The 19,933-nt window shown below is 35.5% G+C and overlaps 1 pseudogene; it reads right to left on the bottom strand.

Moving 5' to 3' along the window:
* Window positions 1-15,363: 15,363 nt before the first annotated feature.
* On the bottom strand, window positions 15,364-16,110 carry LOC122749240 (annotated as a pseudogene).
* Between the last annotated feature and the right edge of the window lie 3,823 nt (window positions 16,111-19,933).

Here is a 19,933-nt window from a genome sequence, read left to right as displayed (position 1 = left end):
CATGTCTAGACACTTATTTGAAAAGCAAACCAAAAGATTTCCAAAAATCACACTAAATCCAGTTGTTCATATATATATATATAAAATTATCCATAGACATTTTATTTCTGACATTTTTGAATAACCTTTAAATAATTAAATAGACATTTATTAAGCACCTACCTACTCTATTCAAAGAATACAAAAATTTTAAATGGCATATCCTCTATCTTCCAGGACTTTATAAACTGATAACCACTCTTAAAACAATAACCTAAATCGGTAAACTTAGAGGAAATAAAAGATATTGGACCTAAAATGAAGATCCTCCATTTATATTATGATTTGGATCACATAAAAGAATAAGGCTAAATGTCAGCCCTGCAAAATATAAGCAATGCCTCGTTCCTCTCTAGTCTTCAAATATGCACCAGTTCTTCATTCTAAAACTCACTTGCACCCTAGAATTCACACAAGGAAGTAGTCTCTGCATCTGCACCTACTTTTTGTTGAATAGCTTCTCCTGGAAACTCTTTTTAAGGAAAGTCCACAGGTCACTCACATCTTCTACTTCTCCAAGCTTTCTATACCATGTCCAAAGATAGTATCTTTGTCTCTCACCTATTTCCCACCCTTTGTTAGCTTACTTTTATGAATTGTGTTTCTCAATTAAAATAGGAAATTATTGACAGTAAATAGGAGTGTCTTTCATATTGCCTGTATTTTATTTCGAGTGTTTAGCACAATGTCTGACACATAGTAAATATTAAATGAATACTTGTTACCTGAATGAAAAGGATTATTATTTTCCCTTTTAATTAGATTTATAAACTTTTTCTCATCTTCAGCTGTCCTTATGATACAAATTTATTAGTCATAGCAAAGTAGATTAGGGTCCAGCTCCTTATTTTTACTTTGAGTATCTCTGTGTTTGAAGTGAGTTCTTTACAAGCAATGTATTGTTGGATTCTAGTTTCTAATCCATTCTGCTACCTGCTTCCATTTTATGGGTGTTTGTCCAATTGAAATTCATAGTTATAATAATTAACTGTGAAATTCCCTCTGCTCTATTTTTTATGTTTGTCCTTCTCTCTCTCTCTTTTAATCCTGTCTCTCCTCTAAAGTTTGTCTTGCTTCTGATCATTGACTCATTGACTTCTTTTATCTTCCCTTCCTTTTATCACCCCTCTTTTCCCTTATACTTTTCTCTTTCTTATTTGTTGTTGTGTAAGATAAATTTCTATTAACAATTGTTTGTGTGTGCACATGCATGTGTACATGTGTGTTCCCAGTTCTTTTCCTTTCTGGAATATCACATTCCAAGTCCTCTACTCAATTAAGTGATAGCTGTTAAATCTTGTTGGATCCTGGCTGGATCTACATAGTAGTTGAATGGTTTCTTTCTGACAGCTTAAAATATTTTCCCTTTGACCTGGGGGCTATGGCATTGGGCTATAATCCTAGGAGTTTTCATTTTGGGATTTCTTTCAGTTTGTGAATGATGGATTCTTTCAATTTCTGTTTTGCCCTCTGAATTTAGGATAATGGGGAAATGTTCCTTTATAATTTCTTGAAACTCATTGTGAAGGCTCTTTCTTTCATTATGGCTTTAAGGTAGTCCAATAATTCTTAAATTTTCTCTTCTTCATAAATTTTCCAGGTTGGTTCTTTTTCCAATGAGGTATTTCACATTATCTTTTTTCCATTCTTTTGTCTTTTTTGTTTGTTTCTTAATGTTTCATTTCTTTGATCCTTGATGTCTCATATAGTCATTACCTTACACTTGCCTACTTCCAAGTTTTGGGTTTTTTTTGTTTTTGTTTTTTAAGATTGTGGATTTTTTTGTTTTTGTTTTTGTTTTGTTTTGTTTTTTTGTTTCTTAGTGAAGCAATTGGGGTTAAGTGACTTGCCCAGGGTCACACAGCTAGTAAATGTTAAGTGTCTGAGGCTGGATTTGAACTCAGGTACTCCTGATTCCAGGGCTGGTGCTCTATCCACTGTGCCACCTAGCTGCCCCTACTTCCAAGTTTTAAGGAATCATATCATGGAGAAAATTTTTGTACCTATTTTTCCATTTGACCAATTCTTATAGTAAGGTGATATTTTCACCAGTATGTTTGACCCTCTTTTACCAAGCTATTAATTATTTGTTTGTTTTTCATAATTTTCTTCTATTGCTTTCCTTTCTTTAATTAATTTTTTATCATTATTTTTTGAATTTGAAAATTGTTCTAGTTTTATCAGGAATTCTGGGGAGTCTTATTTACAATTCACATTTTTCCCCTTTGAGGCTTTTCTTATAGCTGTTTTGACTTCACTGTCTTCTGTGTTTGTGTCTTGATTTTTCATATTACCATAATTGCTTTTATGACCAAGATTTTGTTTTGTTTTGTTGTCATTGTTGTTTTCTCATTTCTCCACCATATATATTGATTTTGAACTTCATGTTAAAATTTATCTCTGTTACCATCATGGTGGTGGCAGAAGTGGTAAACTATTTTAAGATTTAATCTTTTTTGCTCTTCCATTTTCAGTACTAATATTGGAGGTTTGGAAATTTTTTGGTGGTTTCAAGATGGTCTAATTTGGGGTGAGGTGTGATCACTGTTCTCCTTGTCTACACTTTTGGCCTTACCCAGGAAAGACTTCTGATCACTTGGAATTGTAATCAGTACTGTTCTTTAAGGTCCTTGGTACCTTGGGACCAGAAGCAATACTGTTCCTCAAAGTCCCTGATCTCTTGTGACCAAAATGATGCTTGTCCTCAGGGCTTCTGATCCCCCTCAGCCAAAATTACTCCTTTTCACCCTTGAACTATGACACATAAGTAAATATAGGCAATGGAGATCTGGCTCTAGCACTTTCACCATCCTCACCTGTAACCTTTTTCCAACCAGTTATCATATCCTGTAACTGTCTCTAGCTTGAGAGCTCTCAAAGCTGTTGCTGTGTTTGTTTCCATCACCTAGTTCCAACATTGATGTTTTATCCACATGAGCTCTGGACCAGCCTCCACCTCAGTGTCACAGATCTCTCTTTTCAACCTCCTAAGTTTTCTTAGCCTGAAATAATGTCTCACTCTCACTTTTTGTTGGTTCTGCCACTCAATTTGACAGTTTTTTGTTTTTGCTTGTTTGAAGAGGAAGGTTAGGCAACCTCAGTTAAGTGCTTTCTTGACTCTTCCATCTTGACTGTGATCCTGCTAGTCTACATTGAAATTTTCTTCAGTGAGGTTTTCATCTCTTTTATTATCATGGGTTCAATTCCCATTTTGAAGGGGTTATTTTCTTTAATATTTTTCTTATGATTTCACCAATTATAATTTTCAACATTGTTTTTAGGGCTTTTTTGGCCCCTTTACCACGTTATTTCTATTTAATAGTATTCTTGCTTAGTTTTTATTTCTTTTTCCAATTTTTACTAAACTGCTATTATTTATTGGTCTTTTTTAAGCTCTTCTAGGAATTCTTCTTGGGTTTCTTTCCAAGTTACATTCTTCTTAACAGTTTTGATTGTAGATGTTTCAAAGGCTAGTATGTGGTGCAATATATATAATTCCTGGAGTCGGGAAGATTCATCTTTCTGAGTTCCAATCTAGCCTCAGACACTCACTAGCTGTATGACCCTTGTTTGCCTCAGTTTTCTCATCTGTAATGTGACCTAAAGAAGGAAATAGCAAACCACTCCATATCTTTACAATGAAAACACCAAATAAGATTACAAAAATTTGGACAGAACTGAAACAACTGGAGAACAAAAGTAGATATTTTCAAGCCATTATCTTCTTCTGAGTTTCTATCTTGAGTTTCTTTGTCAACAAAATTGTTTTTATGGTTAGGTTGTTTTACTGTTATTGGCTCATCTTTTTAGGCTAGTTCTTCACTTTGTACTTTTTGAAAATGTTGGGCTCTTCTCATTTTGGGGACCAATGAATGGCTTGAATTTCAGTTTTTTATTGCATTCTGCTTCTTGGTAGATATTAAGGACTATAAATTTTTGCTGCTTCTAAAGCAATTTGATCCAGGGAGAAGTCTACTCATTGCTTTACTGATCTATACTGGTCTTTACCCAAATAGGACCCTCACTCCATTGCAAGCCAAAATCATTCCCCTTTGCCCTGAAACTGTGTTCTCAAACTGCCAAACTCTATCAGTCTATCTGTCTTTCTGTCTGTCTATCTCTTTCATATTCTCTGTCTCATTGTCTCTGCCTCTCTTTCTGTCTCTCTCTCTCTATCTCACATACACACACACACACACACACACACACACACACACACACACACCCCACACATGTGCTATGCCCACTGTTAAGTAGCACAGGGATCTTTCTGCAATCCCACTGGTACCCTTAAAATATAAAGAGAAAGAGAGGAAGATTTTCAAAAAGATTGGTAGCCCCATTTTGGTGAACTTTTAAAAGGGCAGGTAAAAGACTCTCTCAGGATGGGTGGGCATGGGTAGGTTATAACTTTATCATTGGAGGAAACTTACAAATTAATAAGTTTATTGATCCATTTTTATATTGATTATAAAATAATTTTTTGTTATAACAAAATTCTGGTATAAATTGAGTGAATATTGAACAAATTCTTGCACATGAATATAATAGAATATAATTGTACCATTAGAAATAATGAATATGAGGAATTCAGAAAGACTCAGCAAGAATCTTTGAACTGATGCAGGTAAATAAGCAGACTCATGAGAGAAACACCACATCATGGAATAAATGTAATGCTGAATCCTTATTCCATGTGTATAGATACCGATTTTGGCAAATTAGCATAGAAATAGTTAATACATTGGTCACGTTTTCTTGCATGCTTTGTGTTTTCTTGGTTAAAATGGTATATTTTGGTGAGAGAATAAGAAAGGGAAATTATATATAGGTAATTATCTTTATGTGAAAATATAAATACATTAATTAATTAAAATTCATGATATATGCATTTTAGACTGTTGGGCTTTTGATTCATAATATACCTGAACTCAAATCTAGCCTGAGACACATGCCAGTTATTTGACAACTTTACAAGTAACTTAATTTTTCTGAGCAACATTTTTTTTTAAGTTTTTGTTTGTTTTTGCCGGACAATGAGGGTTAAGTGACTTGCCCAAGGTCACACAGCTAGTAAGTGTCAAGTGTCTGAGGCCGGATTTGAACTCAGGTCCTCCTGAATCTACGACCAGTGCTTTATCCACTGCGCCACCTAGCTGGCCCAACAGTTTTCTTATCTATAAAATGAAAAGAGGAAAATATAAACTACTTGCCCCAATAGGATGTTGTAAAGATAAATTGAGAAGAAGAGTCAAAAGGAAATTTCAAACTTTAAAGTTACCCAATGTCAGATTTCATTAATTCACTTTATGGCACCTATAAAAATTAAAGTCACTATGTCCAGATGAAATATACCCAGTGTTTGGGAAGAACTGATCAGGAGTTTGAATAATTCCTTTCAGTGAACTTTAATCAGTCATAGAAATCTGTAGCATTTCCACAGGATAGGAAAGGGGCAAATTTCACAGTTTAAAAAAATGGAAGGGGAAGTAATTTGAATATTATAATTTGCTTAGGAGTTTGACTAATGTTATCAAGAAAATTACAGAATTTGTCATTAAATGTTAGTGTTGTTGGCATTTTGAATGGGATACAGTGATCACTAAAAGCTGAGGAGAGGGCATTGCAGGTGGTAAAACAAAGAAAGGGCTCTGCAAATGGAAAGAGCCTATTGAAATTTTGGGGACAACTTGAAGGGATTTGGGATATAATGATGTAAAGGGGAGAAATGCAAATATCCAAATAGACAGGATTCTAAATAAAACCCTGCATTTTTCAGTCCTGCCTTTAACTGGATTTGCTCTATATCTCTATCAGACAAAGCTAACTCATATACCCAGAAGGTGAAGAAAAGTCAGAATTTAAGGTAGATGATATACATGGTATTTGTAATTAAGATTTTGGTCATGGAGACAAAATGAAGAAAAATTTAGGTAAAATTTCAAAAAAGAAAGAAAGGTGAGAAGTGGTTCCCTAGGCTGTTTTAGATAATAATAACTTACATTTTCAAATAAGTATCTCATTTTATCACAAAAAAACCCACAACAACCTAAGAGGCAGGTGCTTTATTATCCTTACTTTATAAAAGAGAAAGCTAGTGGGTTTTTGAGGAGTGATTATTTTAACTCTTATGAGATGGATGAGTCCTCTAATGATCATATCCATAGTCAAATATTACCAGTCAAATAATCCATAGGTATTAAGTGACATTGACAGAGCTAGTGTATCTTAACTGGGATTTGAACCCAAGTCATCCTGACTTCAGTTTTGGTTTGCTATCAATGTACTGCCTCTCTTGCTTCAAGGCAAAGTGAAAGGCATAATGTACCATCCTTAAAATTCCTGCTGTCAATATGCATGTTGTTCCTTTTCACCAAACCAAATAATATCAATCTCTCAAATTTCCAGGGTTGATTTCCCAAGCCTTTAATCTTTTTCATTATTCTCCTCTGGACCCTAAAATTGCTTAGTTTTATGATCAAATTTCCTATTTTTGCTAGCCTTCTTGTTTATACTGGTGATTAATCAAGTCACAGAAGCAATGAACAGGGTTTTCACTCAGTTTATTAACCCCCCCCCCCCATACTCCTCCAGGGATATTCTGTACAATCAGCAGTGTAGCAAAGATTTATAGACAAGGGTTGGCACATAAGTATACACAAATTGTAGTCTGATGCAAAAGGGAATGATAAACTCTTTTTTTTCTTTTCTTTTTTTTTCCCTAAAGACCAGATCTTTGGTTTCTAAGCCTATGGTTTTCAGTGAAGCTGTTTATCTTTCTTTGTTAACTCATTCACAGGGTTCACAGAACTAGAATTGTAAATGGGATTCCATAGGTGCCTCAAACATTACTAGTCAAAAATAGAAGTCAGTTAGATAGAAGCCAAACTCCAGAGAAGAAATCTCAAATGTACTTAATAAAAACGGGAAACAGAGTATGAGAGTAGCCGGGGTTTGGCAATACCTAATACAACTGTTTGCCTCCAGTACAATTTGAAATGTACATGGGCTTATTTTGTGTCTTTGAACACATTCATATATCTCCTTGAAAAGTGAATTTTATAGAAAAAATTCAAAAGCACTAGAAAAGACCAGTGCCAACAATCTCTCGTCTTCTGAATCATGGCTCAATCATAGCATTTAACTAACATGTCCATAAAAATTGTAATGTTTGGCAATATTGGATATATTATTTGGCCTCATAGTGACCCTATGAGGTAGAAACTATAGGTATTGTTATATCTGTTTACTAGATTAAGAAACTGAGGTCCCAACTCCCACATTCATATACATAATATGTGTGTGAATTGATAAGTATCAGAGGCAGGTTTTAAACCTAAGTCTTCTTGACTCCAAGTCCCCTGCATTATCCACCAGACAACATTGCTTTCCAAGGTCATTATCATTCCTTATGCCATACCTTTCTTCATTCTTCCTATGGATATGAACATTAAAGGACTCACCCATCTCATAGGAGTTAAAATAATCACTCCTGAAAAACCCACAGCAGAGAGGGGAAACAAGGTGTCAGAGTAGGAGGAAGAAGAACAGCTGACCTTCCCCCACCATTCCTCCAAAGATGTAAAAAGATGTCCCAAACCAGTGCATTTTTTTTTGTGGGGCAATGGAGGTTAAGTGACTTGCCTAGTAAGTGTCAAGTGTCTGAGGCCGGATTTGAACTCAGGTACTCCTGAATCCAGGGCTGGTGCTTTATCCACTGCGCCACCTAGCTGCCCCCAAACCAGTGCATTTCTAATGAGGAGATACTAGAAAAAAATACAGTGAATTACTTTTCAAAAGTTGACACCTATTTCTTTTTCCTGTTGTTGTTAGTAGCAGAGTCTATCCAGGAGCTTGCTACAGAGATACAGCAAGTACAATGAGAATCAAGGCTATGTCCCAAGGCAAGAAGAGGTCTCATATCTATGGAAGAAGACTGTGACCCAGTGGACTTAATATAGTTTGAATAGATCCATGTCAGATGGAGGATCATTTGTTCACTAAAAAGTTTTGGGTAATATATCCAGGGTTAACTGTGGAGAAATCCTGTGCCCCTGGGTGAGTTTCCTTGGCAGAAAAGTGGTCTCAGGTCTTAGTTTGGGTACAGAACAAAGAGCAAATTCAGAAACAAACAGCAGCTATGTGACATTACTCTAGAAGCTAAATGGGTTCTATCCCAGCATGAATCATATAGTGGAATAACCAGGGTAAGTTTCCCTGACCAAAAAGGAGCTTATAGTTCTATTACTTTGAGTCTATAGAGCTAAAAATGTAACTAATAGTGGATGAGTCCAGTAGGAGTCTACTGGAAATTCCAAGAAGGAGCAAGTTATATTTCACTGATCCAAACACAGCTCATGAATCTGAAGAGCTAAGACCAGGAAGACAGTGATCAGACTTTGTTCTGGATCAGACAATTTTGGAAAGACAAAGTTTTTAGGACTTGAAATCACCAAGAATTCCACAAATCAGCTGCTCTTATCCATAGAAACTGGACCTATATAACTGCATGGATCAAACTATAACTTTTATCATCTTAGATTTTAATCTGGCCATATTTCTTCATAGTAAGAAGAATTTTATCGTGAGAGGAAAGAAAGGGAATAGGGATGGAAGGACAGAGGGAAGTAGTTTGAGAATCCCTGGTAGAAGAAGAAATATCTACCATCGGCAGGGCATGGCTTATGTTGTGCAATAAAATGTGGACCTGAATACAGGACAGAATATCCAGGCTAAAATAAACAAGCAAGCAAACAAACAAACTCTATGGTAAATTTAATATCCAATGCACAGATGGAGAATGAAGATAATGAATAAAGTCATCACTCTGTGTATGTGCGTGTGTGTGTTGTTAATTGCTTAAACAACTTTAGCTCCCAGAGTAAGAAGTGACTTCTTTTTCAGAGGAATTTGAATGGCAGGAAGGGTTCAAATACTGCTGGAAGATGTCTCACCTGTGGCTAATTCCTCCTGCTCAGAAAATCCAGGAAACTCATGCTATCACAGTGTGTTGTCACTGGCTCCATTTGATAGACCAAGTTTGAAAAACTCAAATATGAACAATTGCATTTAAAAGTCAAAGCAAGGGGCAGCTAGGTGGAGCAGTGGATAGAGCACTGGCCCTGGAGTCAGGAGGACCTGAGTTCAAATCCGGCCTCAGACCCTTGACACTTACTAGCTGTGTGACCCTGGGCAAGTCACTTAACCCCAATTGCCTCACCCCCCCCCCAAAAAGTCAAAGCAAATGAGTTAATTCAGACATAGTTTCTGGAATACAGTCCCTACCAATGAAACCCTTTCCCAGAGACCTGCATAGTTTCTAGTCACATGAAGCTTCTTCCAAATAGTCTCTCAAATTCCATAGCTGTCTTACTCAAAGCTGGTTAGAATTATTTAATCTGCTCAGGAATATTGCTGCCAAGCCTACAGTAGACAGAATGGGATTTGTGGAGAAATCACACATATCCTCTACATTAATGATATGTAAGGGAATGAATGGGCAGTAAAAACAGTAGCCACTATAAGTATACATTCATTATATCATACATTACATTGTAATACATCCCTAAATTATCTTACTTAGGAAAATGAAGGGATCAAGTTCTATACTACAATAGTTATAACCATCATTCTATTAAAGAAGAGATTATAAAATAAAGAAAAATAACTGTAATAGAAATATATTTAATTTCATATTTTTAAATTTTATCTAAATAAGATAACTCTAAATTTCAAAAGAAAGGAAAACAAAACAAAAATTTTCTACCAATAGAGATTCTCCCAACATGTAAAGGGAAGCAAAGGTGGCCCTGGAAAGAGTAGGTTTCTCCTCATTAGAGTTCTTCAAGCAAAAAATCGCTGACTATTGGATTTCTTTCAGAGTGTTTATGGTTAGACTTGATAGCCTTGGAGTTCATGTTCAAATGTGAAATTGTTACCATGTGAAACTTCTATCTTTACATAGTATCTATATTTTAATAAGACTTTTTTTCTTCAGATAAAAATTTCAAATTCATTTCAAATTCTTTTCAAAACAGACTTTAATTCCAGGTGATTTAACATTATCTTCCTTAGATCATGATTATGCTCAAAAGAGTCATTCATACATGCTAACATTTTATTTCTTTTTCCCTCTAAAATAAACCTTTTTTTTTTAAATCTCAAGCTCTATGACAGGATTACTCCTGCTCTCAACTTTTAGGTGTTGTTATAAAATATATAAAAATCTTATTTTATCCTTCTTTTCCACAGACTTGACAAATCAGGGAATAATGTCAGTTAAGACAGAAAAAGAAAATACAATTAAATAACAAGAAGGAAAATTACCTGAAATGTTCAAAATCACTAAAGCCATAAATTTGAATCTGGTTTGACAGAACTTTTTTCTTCTTTTTAGTTCAGGGAAATTCTGGAAAGTTCCTCTTTTTTGTTTCAAACTGGGCCTTATATTTAAATGCAAAATAATGTTTTCTCAATATCATTGGAGCAGGGATATACTATGAAAATTAATACGAAGATTCTTTATGTTATCTTTCCTTCTTTTTCTTTTTTTTAGGGGGTGGGGGAGCAGGGCAATGAAGGGACACACAGTAAGTGTCAAGTGTCTGAGCCTGGATTTGAACTCAGGTCCTCCTGACTTCAGGGCTTGTGCTTTATTCACTGCAATACCTAGCTCCCCTCAATCTTTACTTCTAAGGTTGGTGATTGACTTCTTTTTTTGTTTGTGTTCTCTGGCAGGCATTTGGGTCATCAGATCAATGGAAAAGAGACTTAATATTCAATATGTTTTTCTCCCAGGAGCCAGAAAATATTGTGTATAGTGTAATTCACACATAGTATATAGTATTTATACATAGTGCTAATTCCAAGAGACAGAGAAGAGGACAACCAGAGATTTTTGGTTGATGTAGTAGATAGAGAGTTACTCTTGGTTTTAGGAAGATCTGAGTTTGAGTCCTCACTCAGATGTTTATTTGTTATATGACCCTGGATAAGTCTCAAAATGTCTAACAGCTTTCATTTTCTTATATGAAGTATCAGAATAAAAATAACATGACACAGAGTTTTTGTGAGAAGAATCAGAGAATCAAAGGAGATGATTTATTTAAAATAATCTGCAAACCCTAAAGAGCTATAAGAATGTTAGCTATTGTGGGAATTAACATAGTACAAAAAAGCATGGAATCTGGGGCAGAAGACATAAACTCAAATCCTGTTCTCTGTGTAATCTTTAGTCACTTAAACTTTCTGGCCTTAACTTTCTTCATCTGTTAAATGAGAGGAATAGTCTAGATGGTCTATGAAATACCTTACAGGTCTACATCTGTGGTACTATGATCCTATTATATCACATGATAAAAAAATTCTACACTGAAAGGAAAGAAAATAGAATCAGAGCATATCAGAATTGGAAGGTACTTAAAATGTTGTATAGATATAGATAGGGAGAGAGAGAAAGAGAAAGGAAGAGAAGAGAAAGAGAGAGAGAGAGAGAAATGGATGTAGCTATATGTTCCAGTACATATACTGATAGACTTAGAACCAGTAAATCCTGAAATCAAATCTAGCTTCAGACAATTATGAGACCCAGGGCAAGTCATTTAGCTTGTGTTTCAAGTTCCTCCTTCAGAAAATGGGAATAATCTTAACATCTCAAAAGTTATTTTAAAGATCAAATAAGATAATATTTGTAAAATGCTTTGTAAACTTTAAAGTACTATAGAATTGCTAGATATTGTCATTATTATTATTATCAATTATTCTACTACTGAAGACAAGGGTCACAATATCTAAACAGATAAATGAATATGTTTTATTTTGTGGATGTAGAGAATAACTGAAGTGCCAGATTACTGAAGCATTCACAAAGAAATTAAACTTCAGCTGAACTTGGACAGAATTGCCTTCTATTTTTTTTATTAATTTGGATTTATTTTATTGTGTCTCAATTTCTCATAATGTCATTAGCTTCTATTTGCTCAATCCTAATTTTTAAGCAATGAATTTTCTTTAGAGAGCTTTTGTTCCTACTTTTCCATGTGGCCAATTTGACTTTTCAAGCTGTTGACTTTTTTTTTTTAATGACCCTCCTGTATCACTATCATATCTCTTTCCATTTTTCCTCTACCTCTCTTACTTTATCTTCAAAGTCCTTTTTGAGCACTTCTATGGCCTGAGACCAATTCATATTTTTCTGGGAAGCTTTGGATGTAGGAGCTCTGGCATTGCTACCTTCTTTTGAAGGTGCACCTCGATCTTCCTTGTCACTAAAGAAACTTTTTATGATCCTCACCTTTCTTTGTCTACACATCTTGACTATCTTTAACTTGACTTTTAACTCCTTAAAGTAGGGCACTGTTTCCAGGCTTCACTGTCCCAAGCTTCAGGGTGTGGCAGGTGGTATGATTTAAGGAGGGGCAGGTTCATCACTCTACTGTCCTGTTCCCTGGTATGTAGATAAGCCCAGGCCAACTTGCTAATTAACCAGACAGCAAAACTTTGTTTGCTGTGGGTGTTAGCTCTGATGAGCCTCTACCCTTCCCCAACCTAGGCCACTGCCATTCAAGCCTACTTCCTGGTTCCCAGCAGAACTGAAAAAAAAAACAACAATTTCTGCATCAGTGCCAGAATACCCCTGTATTCTCCCCCTGGCCAAACACTCAGTTCTCTCAATGGACCGTGAATTTAGTTCCAGATAATACTGGCCCTGCAGCAGATTCAGAGGCTCCAGGAGTCTCTTTCCCTGGCTCAGCCTGCCTGGGACTGGATCTCTGTCAGCATGACTATGGGGTTGGGCCCCACTATTGCCCCAGTATAGCAGCCCCCTCCTGCCAACCTTCTAAACCATCTTTGGCTGGAAAAAAAAGCTGCCCTTGGAAAGAAGATTAAGATTCAATGAAGTAGAAATAAAGAGGTATGAATTCTAAGCATGAATATCAATTAGGCAACTGGATGCAAACAAGCAATAGAATATCAGATTGAAGTCACAACTTGTATTCTATTTGTGGTGTGGTAGAAAGCACATAAAGTGTAGTAATATGTAATAATGTTGGAGAAATTCTGAGGAGGAATTTAAAAACAAACAAACTTAAGAGATCATTTTATTGTAGAGGAAATAGAGACTGAACATTTTTCAATGGAGGAAAAACATTTAGAAGAGGACTAAATATAGAACATGTTGGCATGTTGTGAAGGGCAGAATGGAGGAGATACTAGAAGTACAAATTCCAATGGAAAGGATATTATAATAGTCCAGGCGCCTTATTATGTGGCCCTCAGGTACTGTTGTGTCTCTGTAAACAAAGAGAAGGAAACATCAATGAGAGTTGATTTAAAGGCAGAATTAGAATACAGTAGCAATTTATTGGGTTTGGGAAGATGATGGAGAGTGAATTTTTAAAGATATTTCCAAGATTAGTGACCACAACTAAAATTAGGTCATTTGCAGGCTAGGGTTTAATTCTTTTTTGGACTAAATGAGATTGGAATCTGGCAGTGTATCCCAGTGGAGATGTCTAGCAGGCCATTGGCAATGTGAGACAAGAGATAAAGATAAATATTGAGGCTAGATATATAGGCTTGAGAATTGTCAATGTAAAGATGATAATTGAACCCTTGAGATCACATGATATAAGCAAAGAGAAAACATAGAGATAGGATAAATAAGAATAAAAGGGGAAATTTAGACTTTTGGTGACTGACTTACTGACTTAGAGGTGGGAGGTGAATAATTATACAGCAAAGGAGGCTGAGAAAAAGCAGCTAACTAGATAAGCAGAACACAGTGTCACAAAAGCCATAAATGAGAGTACTACGGAGGTTGTGTTAGCTGACAGTGCCAAAAGCTACAGAAAGGTCAAGTAGAATCAGGCATGAGAAAATGCCATAAGACTGGGAAGTAAAGAGAACATTTGTAACCTCTGAAAGCAACTGAGCAATAGGTTCAAAAGCTAGACTGCCAGGGATTTAAAAATGAGTGTATGGTAAGGAAGTGGAGGTAAAAAGGTTAGATGACTCTTTCTAGTATGTGGGGCATGAGAAATGTCAATTGGTAGCTTAAAGGGATGGCAGGAACACATGAAGGTTATTTTTGTTGGTAGCAGAAAAGGATCCATTAGAATAAATGGAGACTGAAGATGAGAAGAACAAAATAATGATGATAGAAAACTCTTGATGAGGATTCAAGTTAATAAATATTTCCTAAGGAACTGTAATGTGAAAGTCAACATGCTAAAATTTTTGAAAACATAGATAAAACTTTTACAATCCTTGTTCTCAAGGACTGAGGGTAGTTGGTGTGAAGGTCACAAGTAGAAAGGTTGCTCTTATGAATGAGTTTTCTATTCTTATAGAGTTGGGCAGAAAGAGGAAATGTGAAAATATAGAAGGATTTTGAGGCACATAGTTGGGGAGAAAAAGGGAATTCACCACACATATCTCATTTATCTCTGTTAAGTCAGAAACTAGGTCATTTTCTGAAAGAAAAGGTAGTGGTGTGGTATTAAGACCATCCTTGAGGAAAAAAAGTCCCAAAAATTACTGAAGGAAGTGCAAAAGAGGGTGAATAAAGGAAGAATAAAATGATTGACATGCACCCAGTTCAAACAGTATAACACAAATATTTACTGGGATCAATAGCCATTGTTGCATGGATTTCTCTAGAAGTCTTCAAGAGTATATGAGTAGAAAAAAAAGAAGGCGGATAGTTGAGGATAAATTGAGTTTAAAGATTATTAGGAAAGGCGTGGTGATATAAAAAGAGAACAAGATATTCAAGAGAAAAGTACATAGTTAGACAAGTGAAATAAATATGCACGTTTATATAAGTAGTTCAAAGTTATTAGGGGAGGAGAGACCTGAGAAAGGATGACAGACAGCAAGAATAAGAAAGGATGGACAGACTAGTTTTATTATTGAGTTTAAATAATAAGAGCAAGAGGAATAATACTAAGGGAATTATAGAGATGCAGGAACTAATGTTCAGAAAGGCAGAATTGTACAGTTCAAACTTATGTAGTTGGCAGAATTTGGAGTGATGGTCAAATCTAACCTATAACTGCCCTGGGGATTTCTGACACAAGAGTGAAGCTGTGTATCACAAAAACTGAAAAGATTGATGATTTGGGTAGGCACAGGTTTTTGAGAAAACATGCTCATGATTATTGAACATCTTAAGTATGAGATGAAAAGATGGTTAGCCAGATAACAGAAGTATTTAATAAAAGAGGGAGAATGGATCAAGTGTTGGGCCTGTAGTCAAGAATAACTGAGTTCAAATACTGCCTCTGATGCTTGTATACTTTATTTTTTAACCATGAGATACTTTTATTGATTTTTAACATCCCTGTAATCATCTTCAAAATACCTACCAACAGAGAAAATAGGTTTCCTGTAGGGCACCAGAACAAAACTGTACTGAAAAACTCCTCTAGCATAAAATAATGACAAAGTAAAGTCCACTTTCTGGTTCAGTTTCTCCTGGAAAGCTCTGAACTATGAGCCTTCAGGATTATTGACTGATTTAAACAATTAATTTTCACCTAAAGAAAACACAGGAACCAAATAAATCTCATATGTAAAAGCCATTTAATAAACCCCTGTCTTTGGATGATAAATAGAGTAAAACTTAAAGGATGTGCCAATTGTGACTCTTCTACTTCCCTAAGTACAAGGACTGAAATGTTTCTATCTTCCTCCTTGCTTAATATATGATGTACATATTGTTTGGAAAATGAGACTGTTAACGAAGTACTCTCAGAAGAAAGGACATTAGAACCAATAGGGATGTGTGAGAAGATATATAGTAAAATCTGGAAACAATTCCTTGAAATTCAAATGGTTTATACAAGTTTCCAAATACCTCAGCAACAAGCGCTTTAATGGGAATGAAGTACAAATATACCATTGTGATTTGGATCTAAATCCACTGTTGATGAGGTGCATTGGGAAACATTTCCTAAAGTAGTTCCAAACCGTCCAACTTCTGAACCAGTCAAACCTTCTGGCTTCTGAATCTAGGGTCTTCTACTCAAAGTAGAACCACATTAAATAGGTGGTGTAGGTAAACCAGTTGTTTTTATTTATAAAGCAGTATCACAAAGATTCCACAACATAGCTGTTCCAGTTTTTGTTATTGTTGTTGATGTTGTTGTTGTTGTTGCTGTTGCTGCTGTTTGTCCTTCATTCTCAAAGAGGACTATGATATCAGAAGATGATGTCGTAACTTGCAGTCAATTGGATTTAAGTGAGGCAGGGCTTTGCAAAGTCACCAGCCTCAATCTCTCCTCCAGAGCCATCTAGCTCCAGGGGCAAGACATACATCAGGATGACTAGAAATGGCCCTGTATGTTTAAGGCAATTGGAGTTAACTGACATGTGTAGGATCACATAGGTAGTAAGCGTCTGAGGCAAGATTTGAACTCAAGTCCTACTGACTCAGGGCCAGTGCTTTTTCCATTGCACCACCTAGCTTCCTCCAGTAGGAGGAAGGAGAAGACCCACTAGATCATGGCAGCAGTCCAAAGTCTCCTCTACATGGAGATGTTTATGTGGCAAAATGGACCTTCATGACCTGTGCAGGACACATATGTCCAACAACTGGTGACCCACCTCTCGAAACATCACTTCCCTCATTTGCAAAATGGGTGCAATAATAGAACTTATTTCAGAGTTGTTCTGAGAACCAAATGAGAGAATATATATAAAACCATATATATATATATATGCATATACACATATATAATTATATAAAATATATATGGTATATACAAACTTTAAAATGCTATATAAATGTTAGCTATTGTTATGATAATAATAATGATGATGTTATTCCTACTCTCATTATTTAGGTTTGTCATTGTTCAGTTGTTTGTCAGTCATGTCCAGCTCTTCATGACCCAATTTTGGGTTTCATGGTAAAGGTAGTAGAGTACTTTACCATTTCCTTCTCCAGAGGAACCAGTGGATCCATTTTGTCAGGAAATCAGAGGTTCAAATGACGTGTCCAGGGTCACATAGCTAGGAAATGTCTGAGTCTGGATTTGAACTCAGGTCTTCCTGACTCTTGTCCCAGTGTTCTATCCACTGATCCACCAGCTGCCTCATTAGTCAGGGTAAATTTCCTCAATTTCTCCAAGTATTTCTCCAATGTCACCGTATTCATTTCTTTCTTGAATTCCCTTTTTCTGGATATACTCCAACTGATCCTGATTACTCTTCTTAAAGATTTAGGTTAAGAACAGGAAACAAATCAATGACTAAACAAAATGTGGCACATATATTTAATGGGATATTATTGTATTGTAGGGAAAATGTATATGATGTATACAATGAAACATGAAGGGATTTACATGAGCTGATGAAATACAAAGCAACAAAGCCAAGAATATAATATACACAATAACAACAATGTAAATGGAAAGAACAGTTAAAAACCAGTGAAAATGAGTATTGTAAATTTGCAAAGAACAAATCTGACTGGAAAAAACAAAAGCTATGAAAGGATGTGTGTCTTCACTCCCTTTACAGAGGTGGGGATTTGAAAGCTCCAGAACACTACATATAAGACTTTCCCCCCAAAATATTGACATTTTCTCTTCCCTTTTTTATTTTTAGCAATTTTTCATTTTAAAGGATAACAATGTGGGGCATGATGCAGAGGTAAATTTAGGCAATGTGAAAAAAATTTACATCGATAAAATCTACTTTAAAATATTATGGTAAGAACACTGAAAGTAAAGTGATGTTGAAAAATACAGTGGAGATACTACCTAATTTATACCAGATAAAGGATAAATTGTAGGGGAGTCACTAAGATTAACGACAAATAGCAAAGGCTTCATGCAGAAGTTGGGGCATCATATTGGAAACCTTGCTTTGATTCTTTTTATCATGTTGTAAATCCAAGGCAGCACTGAACATTGTTCTCTTGCTTTTATTTTGTATATGCTTATTATATACCTGTTGTTTTTCCAATACATGTGAGCTCTTTGGGGGAAGGAACTATTTAATTAGTCTTAATCCCCAGCACTGAGTACATTACCTGGCACATAGTAGTCAACTGAAATGCTTGTTGATGAATTGCGTAATTGACTGATTTTCCATGAGTGTCCCTATAGTAACACTAGAAGACCAAGGCTTTAGAAAGTTGTACTTTTGTGGGGCAGCATATTGCTTAGCAAGAATCAAAATACAATGCAAAATCTCAGATTCAATTTAATGCACTCCTGCTATTCAATTCTGAAGCCATCTCATTGTCTCCATGCAATATCTATTTCAGTTCTATGTCCTAATGAGCTAACTGAATGGACAACCTACCCAATTGCAAGACATAATATGAACACCACACATTTTCCACCATTTTATTTCTCCACAGTGGATGACTGGGTCAATCCCTTTTGGGTGATCATAGATCTCACTGAAAGTTCTCTATAGGATTATTATAGGTTTGAATAAACTCAGTCAATGTTCATTGTCAATAGGTATATCTACAGAACTTCACTATCAATAATGCCTCTTTTGTTTCAGTTTTATTTTCACTTAAATAGTGCATACTTTAGCTTTATTTTCATTGAAATGGTGAATATATTTGCTGAACATAAACAATTATGTAACATTTAATTAGGCCTTGTCCTTCAAGAATTCAAGATTTTTTGCATTTGGGTGCTATCCTGAGAGGCAGCTGGGTGATGCAGTAGATAAGAGTGCCAGGCTTAGAGTCAAGAAGACTCATCTTCCTGAATTCAAATCTGGCCTCAAACACTTAATAGCAGAGTGACCCTAGGCAAGTCATTTTATTCTGTTTGCCTCAGTTTCCTCATCTGCAAAATGAGCTTCAGAGGGAAATAGCAAATCACTCCAATATCATTGCCAAGAAAATTCAAATGGGGTCACAAAGAATCAGACATGACTGAAAAAATGCTGAAAACAATATCCTACCAACGATAATGACAAAACTTCTACATCATAAAGAATGGTCTTATGAATTGTAGTCCAAATAGTCAAAATCTAGATTTTGGTCCAGTAGGGATGAGCTTTAGTGAGGCTGGTTCTTTGGTGTAACATCCTCTATTCATTGTTCAACTCTTGTGGAAGCATTTCCAGGTTGATAGAAACTGCCTCAGCACACACTCTGATTGCATAAACTTTGTTAATCAATCCAGGGTCATCTTCCCATTCTTACATGAGACTTTTAGGTAGAAATGTACCAACAGAAAATAAGCCTATCTGTCATTCCATCTGTTCATTTTTCCGGAGTTGTTTTTTTTTTTTATCCTCTAACAATTATTCAATCATGTAAAGGTGCAGCAAAGTAGAGTACTATGCCCACAAGTCACCATTTTAGCACTATAATGCAAACAAAATAAAAGGTGAGCTCTCTTCCCATAAGGAAAATATGATATATAATTGGATAGTTTAGACTTTGAGACATGGGAAGTTAACTAATGATAGAATATATGCTGTTCCAAATAAAAGATCAGCTTGGGTAAGAGTACTCAGATGCAGTTGAACTTAAGATTTTGGAGATGAAATGAAATTGGAGTTAGGTTGTGAATGACATATGAACAGTCCAGAACTTAATGTGTAGAGGACAAAGGAAACATATAAGGCCTATCATAAATGCCCAATTCTTAGAATATTCAGATTGTCCTGACACTATCTATTTATACTATGTCTACATATGTATGTATGTGTATGTATGTATACACACACACACACATGGACTATGATAAAAACAGAAAAGGTTCCTCATAACCTAGAATAATTTCAAATCCCATCCCTCAAAAGCTTTTCAAATCTCATGTTTCCATTTTTATTATTATTTTTTTAAATTTTCAATTGCTTCTATCATGGTCTGAATCTTATTTGAGGAAATAATATGTTGCTTGGAAGTGAT

Source organism: Dromiciops gliroides, chromosome 1 (assembly GCF_019393635.1).
Source record: "Dromiciops gliroides isolate mDroGli1 chromosome 1, mDroGli1.pri, whole genome shotgun sequence".
In the NCBI taxonomy this organism is placed as follows: domain Eukaryota; kingdom Metazoa; phylum Chordata; class Mammalia; order Microbiotheria; family Microbiotheriidae; genus Dromiciops; species Dromiciops gliroides.
Note: the sequence above shows the minus strand (reverse complement) of the source record. Positions and strands in the feature narration are given on the sequence as shown.